The sequence below is a fragment of the Bidens hawaiensis genome, unplaced genomic scaffold, assembly GCF_021521415.1.
Source record: "Bidens hawaiensis isolate Kalapana, Puna unplaced genomic scaffold, B.hawaiensis_p1.1 tig00007372_1, whole genome shotgun sequence".
In the NCBI taxonomy this organism is placed as follows: domain Eukaryota; kingdom Viridiplantae; phylum Streptophyta; class Magnoliopsida; order Asterales; family Asteraceae; genus Bidens; species Bidens hawaiensis.
In genome coordinates, this window is record NW_027491509.1 from 997,232 (window position 1) to 1,008,747 (window position 11,516).

The 11,516-nt window shown below is 41.7% G+C and overlaps 1 pseudogene; it reads right to left on the bottom strand.

Annotated features, from left to right (window-relative positions):
* Nucleotides 1-10,659: 10,659 nt before the first annotated feature.
* Nucleotides 10,660-11,516, bottom strand: LOC143635002 (uncharacterized; annotated as a pseudogene).

Here is an 11,516-nt window from a genome sequence, read left to right on the forward strand (position 1 = left end):
ATCTGATCCGCCCATGCTTTTTACTGTTCCCTGACAGCTTTATCTTGCTCCCTGCAGCTGCCATATCTTTTGATATCTTTTACTTGCTTTTGGATATCTTTTGCTATCTTTTGTTTTGTCTTGTTCTGTTTGTCTTGGAATCTTTTCCCCTTTTTCTGGATTCATGTCTCCTAGGGTTTCTCTATAAATAATAGTATTATTTTTCCTAACACTACACACACAAAACACTTAATCTCTCCTGTTCTCCTTGCTCTCTCTGCCGCCTCCCTCTCTGCCTCCATCTTCCTCCCTGTTCTGTCCTGCTCTTCCGGTAATATATATATTATATATAATAATTTGCTTATTAATTATGCTAACTTATAATCAAGACTTAAAACAGATCGTTAAAACAATAATCTTTAATTATAGGTTAACTTGTGCTTGTTTAAAGTTGGTTCTTGCTTTATCTTACACCGCATCGTTTATCAAGTGAGTAATCTCGTACCTAATCCCTTTTTGCTTTTAATGTTTTGGGATGTTCATGTGTTCATACAAACTTAGAGTCTTAAACTTGTTTATGAGCTTTAGTCGCGCAGTATCCCATGTGTTGAGGACGTTTACTTGGCTGTTTATTTGTATGTGTGTATCATTAACCGCTTTGTTCGGCCTATTCCGCAGTTTTCATGGATCCATTAGATGAACACGGGAGACCTATCGTTTACGGTTTTCTTTGTTTACACTTGCACAGATGTTTTCTCGTTTTTGTGCTCAATTGGGAGCACGGATTGAACTATGAACTATGAGCTATGATCTATCTAGGCTTGATCACAATCTGATTGCACCCTTGTTAAACACCAGACATACACGTGTTGCGCGCAGATTTATTGTTACCTATGTATTGTATTAAACTTGATTTCTCACCAACACGCAAGTGTTTGACGTTTATTTTAACACATGTTCAGGTTTGCAGTAGCTGTTTTGGAGCTTGTGGACACATAGGAAGTTTTCTTTATTTTGAACCTAGATTAAAATGTATCAAGACAAGTTTTTGCTATTCGAATATTTTGATTTATAATATATTGATTTATGATGATTTATGTTATCTTGTGTTTACCCTGCGCGTGCGCGAATGAATGTATTTATTAAATATTGACACCCAATAGTGTCACGAGTAATGAAACAATATGTGGCGCCCCGATGTATAATCCGCCTTTGGTCGGGGTGTTACAGATTGGTATCAGAGCTCGTTGACTTTAGGATAGGTGGTTAGACGTAACGGCCTAGAATACCTAAGAGTCCCTTCTCGCGCGTGAGAGAAATCTCATGTTGCGCGCTTATTGTTAATTACTCGTTGTTTATAAATATGCTCGCGCTTGCGCAGTATATGACTTTATGTTTTATTCCGCGATATTTCTATTTTTATTGATTTTACTTACATATTCGTTTGTGGGATTTGAAAACCCGAAAAGTCATGGTGATACATGAATAGTTGATTTTCAATTTCCATTTACGATTATGTTCTGAGGTTGGAGACTTGAAAAGTCATGGTGATACATGAATTGTCAACCTCCAATACTCATTTTCTTGTATGTTTTATATTGAAGATTGAAAAGTCATGGTGATACATGAATCGTCAATCTCCAATACTCGTTTGCTCGTATATTTTAAATTGGGAATTCGGAAAGTCATGGTGATACATGAATTGTCGATTTCTGATTCGAATTTGTTACCTTTATTAAGTCTGCATTTAGGGTCATTTATTTTACTTTAACTTTTGACAGTAACTGACTCCGTGAAACCAAGCTTTTCGAGGTTATACTTTGCGCTAAAACCAAGATATTAACTAAAATTAAAATTTTTATAGAATGCCTCCGCTATCTCGCCGATTTCAGAGAAGAGAAGCCTCGCGCATGCGTAGACAGCAACGTTCCCAGGAAATGGCCGCCGCGATAGCCCAAGCCTTGAGCCAAAACAATACCTCCAGTTATAACATTAAGTCCTTTAACGCGGGTAACCCTCCAAAGTTCACAGGTCTTGAAGGAGCCACCGTGATGCTCCAATGGCTCGAAAAGATTGAAAACACTTTCCTCCATACCCAATGCCCTCATGACAGACGAACCCTATATGCCTCCAGTGTCCTGGAATCCAGAGCGCTTACATGGTGGAATGGAGTAGCCCATGCGCGTGGCGCAGAAGCTGCTTCCAGCATACTCTGGGAGGAATTTAAGGATCTCTTGACGCGAGAATTCTGCCCCCCCAACGAAGTTAAGCGCCTGGAGGAGGAATTTTGGAATCTTAAGCAGTACAGTGGTGAAGCGCGCGAGTACGCGACGCGCTTCCATGAACTAAGCCTGCTGGTCCCTCACCTTGTTACCCCTTCCCGCCGAGCCATAGAGAAATTCCTTGGGGGTCTCCCCATGGAAATTCAAGATTCTGTATGGGCTAGAAACCCAGTTACCCTCTCTGACGCCATCGAGTTGGCCGCTGTGCTCAGCGACAACCATGTCAGAGCAGGAACCCTGTTCCTGCGGGGAACTGAGAAGACCAAACTCACCAAGACTGCCCCTGAACCAACAGAAACCAAACCTGAACCCTCAAACCGTAACAACCTCAAGCGCAGGCGCAAGGCCTATGCGCTTACCAGCCCGCCCATTGCCCAGCAACCCATTTATCAACCTCCAGTTTACGCGCCTAACCCTCTGTCAGCCTACCCAACACCTCCTGTAGTCCACAACTATGCCTTAACCAATCCCGCACTCCCTGCCCCGCCACCTAAGAAACCTTACACAGGAAATCAACCCTTTTGCCCAACCTGTAGACTTCACCACCCAACCCAAACCCCGTGTCGACAATGTAACCGATGTGGCCGCGTTGGTCACTCTGCCGAATACTGTAGAGTCCCTCCCGCCAATCCAATTGCGCCAACACCACCAGTCTACCCGCAGAATCCACAACCAACCTACCAAAACCCACGACCCAGATCGTGCTTTAACTGCGGTGATCCCAGTCATTTCCGGAACGCGTGCCCAAGACTACAAGTTCAGATTACGCAAGCGAATCCGGTGAACCAGATTTCGAACCAAGTGACGCGCGGACGAGCTTTTAACATAACCGCGCACCAAGCGCAAGCGAATAATGACGTAGTTAATGGTACATTTTTGCTTAACGGATTTTATGCTTCTGTACTTTTTGATACTGGCGCCGATCGAAGTTTTATTTCTCGCGCGTTTGAGCAGAAGCTTGCGCGACCGCGCAATGATTTAAAAGAAAATTTTTCAGTTGAATTGGCTAACGGTGAAACTGTTTTAATTAACTCGGTGATTAAAGATTGCACGCTTAACCTTAACGAAAACGATTTTCTGATCGACCTCATCCCCATGCCTCTTGGAAGCTTTGATGTTATTATTGGTATGGACTGGCTCTCGAATAATCGCGCCGAAGTTATTTGCGCCAAGAAGTTGATTCGCATTCCTCGAGAAAATGGTGATCTTCATATCTACGGCGAAAAACCCTCCAGTGATCTTAAACTTATGTCTTGCGCCGAAGCCCGAAGGCTTATGCGGAAGAAGTGTGTTGCATTCTTAGCCCATGTGGTCAAACCTGCTGAAGAGAAGAAGCTTCGCGATATCCCAATTGTGCGTGATTTCCCTGAAGTTTTTCCTGATGATCTTCCTGGTATCCCTCCCGCTCGTGAAGTCGAGTTCCGTATTGATCTTGTCCCTGGTGCTTCCCTCGTAGCTAAATCTCCTTACCGTCTTGCGCCCGCTGAGATGCAAGAATTGGCAAGCCAACTTCAAGAGTTGACTGCTAAAGGATTCATTCGCCCTAGCTCTTCGCCCTGGGGTGCTCCGGTGTTGTTCGTTAAAAAGAAAGATGGATCGTTTCGCATGTGTATCGATTACCGCGAGTTGAACAAACTCACCATTAAAAACCGGTATCCCTTACCGCGTATTGACGACCTCTTTGATCAACTCCAAGGTGCCTCTTGTTTCTCCAAGATTGATCTCCGCTCTGGTTATCACCAGTTGCGCATCCGCGATGAAGATGTTCCGAAGACTGCTTTTCGAACTCGTTATGGCCATTTTGAATTCTTGGTCATGTCCTTCGGTTTAACCAACGCACCCGCCGTTTTCATGGATCTAATGAATCGGGTGTGTAGGCCTTTCTTGGATAAATTCGTGATCGTGTTTATCGATGATGTTCTGGTGTATTCTAAGACCAAGGCCGAGCATGAGCAACATCTCCGATTGGTATTGCAAAAGCTTAGAGCCGAGCAGCTCTTTGCCAAGCTCTCCAAGTGTGAATTTTGGTCGGATGAAGTACAATTTCTTGGTCATGTTGTGAATAAGATGGGTATTCATGTCGACCCATCCAAAATTGAAGCAATCAAGAACTGGTTTACGCCATCTTCTCCTACCGAAATCCGTTCCTTTCTGGGCTTAGCTGGTTATTACCGGCGCTTCATTTCGAACTTCTCGAAGATCGCTTTGCCTTTATCAGCTCTAACGCACAAAGGTAAACCGTATATTTGGGGCTCGAAGCAAGAAGAAGCCTTTCTAACGCTCAAGCGTTTGTTGTGTGAAGCTCCTGTCCTTGCGTTACCTGAGGGTAATGGTGATTTTGTCGTGTACTGCGATGCCTCCAACCAAGGTCTCGGTTGTGTTCTTATGCAACGAGGCAAGGTTATCGCTTACGCATCAAGGCAACTTAAGGTTCACGAAAAGAATTATACAACTCACGACCTCGAACTAGGCGCAGTTGTTTTTGCCTTGAAGATCTGGAGACACTACCTTTATGGTACTAAATGTATCCTCTACACTGACCATAAAAGCCTTCAGCATATCTTTGATCAAAAGGAACTCAACATGAGGCAACGCCGATGGAACGAACTCATCAGCGATTACGATTGTGAGATCCGGTATCATCCTGGTAAGGCTAATGTGGTAGCCGATGCGCTCAGCCGAAAACCCTGCCAACTTAACTGTATCTTGCCGCGCACCCAGCTTCACTTCGCGCCGATTCAAAGCAACCTTGAATCGCGTATTCGTGACGTGCAGCGCGCATCCATCAGTAATGGTAACCTTCGCGCCGAGTTAGCGTGTGGCGCGGAAGCGCATTTTGTCCCTAATCTGAGTGGAATTCTCTGCTATCTCAATCGCATCTGGATCCCCTTTGATGAGAATCTTCGCGCCGATATCCTGAGTGAAGCGCACAAATCTCGGTATTCTATTCATCCCGGCGCCGATAAGATGTACAAGGATTTGCGCATTACTTATTGGTGGCCCGGTATGAAGAAGGATATTGCTGTGTTCGTAGCTAAATGTCTGACTTGTTCTAAGGTAAAAGCTGAACACCAACGCCCATCTGGTTTGCTCGAACAACCAGAAATTCCTACGTGGAAATGGGAATGTGTAGCGATGGACTTTATTACCAAGTTACCTTTGACAGCAAGCAAACATGATAGCATTTGGGTAATAGTGGATCGTTTGACTAAGTCTGCTCACTTTCTGCCCATTCGTGAAAACTACCGTGTTGAGCAACTCGCGCAGCTTTATGTCAAGGAAATTGTCTGCCGCCATGGTACTCCTTTGAGCATCATATCCGATCGCGATGGCCGTTTTATATCTCGCTTTTGGAAATCTCTCCAATCTGCGCTAGGAACTCGCTTGGACATGAGTACGGCATATCATCCTCAGACTGACGGTCAGTCTGAGCGAACTATTCAAACTCTTGAGGATATGCTCCGATCTTGTGTTCTTGATTTTGGAGGTAATTGGGATTCGCACCTGCCTTTGATCGAGTTCTCTTATAATAACAGCTATCATTCCAGTATCGGTATGGCCCCATTTGAAGCACTTTACGGTCGTAAATGCCGCTCCCCGATTTGTTGGAGCGAAGTGGGTGAAACTCAAATCACAGGACCCGAACTTGTTCAAGAGACAACTGATAAAATCGCCAAGATCCGTGATCATCTGCTGACTGCCAGAAGCCGACAGAAGAGTTACGCAGATCGTAGGCGGAAGCCTCTCGAATTTCAAGTTGGTGATCTTGTTCTCCTCAAAGTGTCGCCCTGGAAGGGTGTTGTCCGCTTTGGGAAGAAAGGTAAGCTTGCTCCTCGTTATGTTGGTCCATTCAAGATTCTCGCGCGTGTAGGAAAAGTTGCCTACAGACTTGACCTGCCGCCCGCGCTCAGTAATGTGCATCCAACGTTCCATGTATCCAATCTCAAGAAGTGTTTAGCTGACGAGAACCTTCACATTCCACTTGATGAAGTTCAAGTTGATGAATCTATGCATTTCGTTGAGAAGCCTGTTGAGATTATGGATCGCGAGGTTAAGCAAACCAAGCGCAGTCGCATCCCTATCGTGAAAGTTCGCTGGGAGTCCAAGCGCGGAGCCGAGTTTACATGGGAAAGGGAAGATCAAATGAAGATCAAGTACCCGCACCTGTTCTCTGCGCAACCTACTTCGAGATAAATTTCGGGACGAAATTTCTTAAAGTAGGGGAGACTGTGACATCTGCCCCGATCCGACCCGACCCAGGTACTCGTTTCTCTGACCCGATCTCTTTCTTTTATGATTTAGTATTTATTTATACTTATATTTTACTTTTAATAATAATATATATATTTTCCCTCCCGCCTCTTTCTCTCTCTTTCTTTCCGCCGTCCCGTCCCTCTCCTTCTCTCTTTCCGCCTTCTTTTTCCTCTTGTCGCCGTCCCGCCCTTCCGCCTTGTTTCCCTCTTTTTCTTCTAACTCTTTGCTTGTCCTTTGTTCCTTCCCGCCTAAGGTTGTCTGCGCAGCTCCACCCGCCAGACTCCCTTACAAGGAATCCTGCGTAAAGACCACCTGTACAGCGATTCGCGAGACGAACTCTTCTCGCAGCGCGCTAAGAATTGTAATTCTTCTCGCAGCGCGCTAAGAACGGTAGTTCTTCCCGCGACGCGCTAAGGATTTGTAGTTCTTCTCGCAGCGCGCTAAGAATCGTAGTTCATCCCTCGACGCGCGAAGAATTATAGTTCTTCCCGCGGCGCGCTAGGAATTTTAGTTCCTCCCGCGGCGCGCTAAGAAATGTGATTCTTCCCGCGGCGCGCTTAGAAATGTAGTTCTTTCCGCGACGCGTTAAGGTTAGTTCTGTCTGCCTTCGCGCTCGCGCTCTCTTGACCTTCTGTGTCAGCCTTCTCGCGCTGAACCCTTTGAGTTTTCTTCTGTTTAATCTAGCCGTTGCTTTTGAGTTGTCTTATCTTTTGAGCTGTTGACCTAATCTGCTTTATGTCTGAAAAGTTACTTTCGGCGCAGCATGCGCACCAACCCCATTGGTTGGCAGATAAAGTGACTGACATAATCTTTTGAGATCTGCTTTTGCCATGCTTGACCTGTACCTTTATCTGATCCGCCCATGCTTTTTACTATTCCCTGACAGCTTTATCTTGCTCCCTACAGCTGCCATATCTTTTGATATCTTTTACTTGCTTTTGGATATCTTTTGCTATCTTTTGTTTTGTCTTGTTCTGTTTGTCTTGGAATCTTTTCCCCTTTTTCTGGATTCATGTCTCCTAGGGTTTCTCTATAAATAATAGTATTATTTTTCCTAACACTACACACACAAAACACTTAATCTCTCCTGTTCTCCTTGCTCTCTCTGCCGCCTCCCTCTCTGCCTCCGTCTTCCTCCCTGTTCTGTCCTGCTCTTCCGGTAATATATATATTATATATAATAATTTGCTTATTAATTATGCTAACTTATAATCAAGACTTAAAACAGATCGTTAAAACAATAATCTTTAATTATAGGTTAACTTGTGCTTGTTTAAAGTTGGTTCTTGCTTTATCTTACACCGCATCGTTTATCAAGTGAGTAATCTCGTACCTAATCCCTTTTTGCTTTTAATGTTTTGGGATGTTCATGTGTTCATACAAACTTAGAGTCTTAAACTTGTTTATGAGCTTTAGTCGCGCAGTATCCCATGTGTTGAGGACGTTTACTTGGCTGTTTATTTGTATGTGTGTATCATTAACCGCTTTGTTCGGCCTATTCCGCAGTTTTCATGGATCCATTAGATGAACACGGGAGACCTATCGTTTACGGTTTTCTTTGTTTACACTTGCACAGATGTTTTCTCGTTTTTGTGCTCAATTGGGAGCACGGATTGAACTATGAACTATGAGCTATGATCTATCTAGGCTTGATCACAATCTGATTGCACCCTTGTTAAACACCAGACATACACGTGTTGCGCGCAGATTTATTGTTACCTATGTATTGTATTAAACTTGATTTCTCACCAACACGCAAGTGTTTGACGTTTATTTTAACACATGTTCAGGTTTGCAGTAGCTGTTTTGGAGCTTGTGGACACATAGGAAGTTTTCTTTATTTTGGACCTAGATTAAAATGTATCAAGACAAGTTTTTGCTGTTCGAATATTTTGATTTATAATATATTGATTTATGATGATTTATGTTATCTTGTGTTTACTCTGCGCGTGCGCGAATGAATGTATTTATTAAATATTGACACCCAATAGTGTCACGAGTAATGAAACAATATGTGGCGCCCCGATGTATAATCCGCCTTTGGTCGGGGTGTTACACCTAATCTCGATGGTTAGCGGCCATTAGGGTGGTAAGCGAACTGAACCAAACCGGGCGAGACCTTGTTCGTGTTCGTCCGTTAAGCTTTTGTCAGACAAACGGATGGTTCACGAACACCTTAGCGAACAAAAATTCGTGTTCATGTCCGTTCATTAAGGAATTGAGTTTGTCCGTGTCAGTTTGTTAGTGTTCTAAGCGGACACTAACGAACACTAATGGACAACCGAACATTAAAGGACAAACAAGCACCAATGAACATTAATGAACGTTAATGGGTAAACAAACATAAACATATCTAAATACTTAGCATAAACAATAATAAATATTACACCAAATAATATCCAAAAATACTTAACATATACTGTAACAGAGTAACCAAACACATAATCATATCAAAATAATGTTTTGGTGTTCAAAATCCACAAACTTCTAGCGTTTCACGAGAAACAAGCTTCAAGTTAGTCATTCTTCAAGGAATTTTAACATATACAACACTATTAAATGGACGTTACCGGATGTAATCGAACGGATATTACCGAGTGTTCACTAACACTATTGAACGAACGCGACCTTTGTCCGTATTCGTCTATTAAGCTTATCGAACAATTTTTTTTGTCTATGTCCGGTTCGTTTATTAAACAGACGTACATAAACGAACTTTCCATCGAACAAACATCCGAAAGTCCGGCGGAAACTAGCGGCCATGCAAGGTATTTGTAAAGCCTAATATAACGATCGATAAAAAAAACTTTGAATAATTTAAGTGAGATGTGAGTTCCTTGATCAATTTAAATAATCAAAAGCGAATCTTACTAAAAACATGTTTAATTCTCAAATCCAAAGATTTGACCAAACTGTAGATCAAAGATTTGACTAGCACATATAATACTTGTGGGCTCACAACCATTCACATGCTTAATTTTCTCCTTTATGTAGTGGGGAAGATGTGTTGCACATGTACATATAGTTCCCACCAAGGGGCTAACCATATCTTAATCATTCCTTTATGCTTACATTAAGCCAGATTTACATACAATAAACACTAGTTGTGCCACCTTTTATTATTATTTAACAATAAAACATTGATATTCTCTCCACAAGTACACATGAACAACTAATGACATAATATCCAATCAATATTTGTTTGTATATATATTTAAGTTTTATTTTATATATTATTAATATTCTTTTATAGAGTTTTATTGTTAATTAATTACATAGATATTGTTTTATATATTTTAAAATTTTTCCGACCAATATTTGTTTGTATATATCATTGTTATTGTAACTATATATTGAGTATGATCCAAATGGAACCAACACTAACTTAAACAAAATGGTTTCTTGAACGGGGCAAACAACTTTGGTCATCTACATCTCATCTTACCACAAAAGCTTATCATGCTGTCATGTTATAATCTTGATTCAATGTTTCTTAATTACTCATCGTTTTAAATCCCCCAATTGGTTTCGTTTTCAAACATCCACGTTTTATTGAATATTCCAATGTGAAAAGGTGACTTTTTTTGTAACGATGAGAATATGTTATCGGAAAACTTATAGGACCCATTGAAACCATGTAACAAATGCACCAAGTAAATCACAAATGTGCTAGACAACTGGTTTTCAAGAGGTTATAGTAGGTAACTACGAAAAGCAAAATTCAAACTTGAGATTTCCACCAAAGAGAAATAAGATGTTTAATACTACACCACCCATTAAAAGTTGAAAGAATGAATGTACCTAGTGGTCTTAGTAATTGTACAATATCACCAAATATTGATAGAAATGGAAAGAAAAAGTGTCCCACAATTTCCATTTGAAGAATGGGCAAATTAACACAGAAGAATCTTTCTTTCTCATCTTGACATCAATCAACTCAAGTCCCTTGAGCTGTAAGAAGACCCCAATGTCTCTTCACAGCACTTCACTTCAAATTTCTTCCCAATTCTAATCACAAATTCATATGGAACCCCACTCACATTAAATAATATTTCATCAAGTACTCATGACACAGATTCACAAAAAGAACATAATTAAACCATGAAGCTGAAATACTAAAAGTAAGAAACCACAGCTTCAAGCACCCATGCATTACTTACAAAAAAGAACCCTAAAACAAATTAAATAATCTAAATTTAGTTAACTTTATTAATCTCAATCTCAATCTCACCTCCATTTAGTTTTTCATATGTGGACCATCAAAGGGTTTGTTCTGATCAGCTTGAACCATAGAATCAATGTCATTCCATGTCCAATAATTAGGTTCCAAGAAATTGCTTGTGGTTGGAGCTTGCATCCAAGGTTGCGAAACGATTGACGAACCCGGCATAATCATTCTTGTTGTGAGGGTTGAGTCATCTTTGAAACCAGATAATAAAGGTGTTAAAGAAGTTGGAATGCTTGGATTAGAGTTTGAATGTATAGAAAACCCTAAATTTTGATGAGGTAAGTGTTGCAAATTAGCGGTGGTGGCACCGGTGAAACTAGCATTAAAATCCCAAGAAACTTGATCAAACTCACCATCATTTGGCTTGAAAAACAAACCTTTCTGATCATTCAACCCTAAACCGTGATCAACATTGGTGGTGGCAGCCGCGGCAGTGGTGGCGGTGGTGTTAGGGCGTTTGAGCCGCTTGTTTTTCCTGCCACCACCGACGGGACATTACGAAGGGTGCCACCTTTAGTCCAATGCCTCTTACACGCTTTACAATAATGTCTAGGCTGCGTTTTGTTGTAGTTGTTGTAGTAACAAAACTTAGTGTTTGTCGAATCGCATCTTGGACACTTTACAGGATCAGATTGTTGTGTTTGTAGTGATCTTTTCACCGGGGTTGAACGTTGGTTTGATGATGATTGTATGTTGTTTGATGTAAACATGTTTTGAGGCCAAATGAACTCAAGAATATGATCACTAGAAGCTTGTTTGTTGCTCATCCCAAT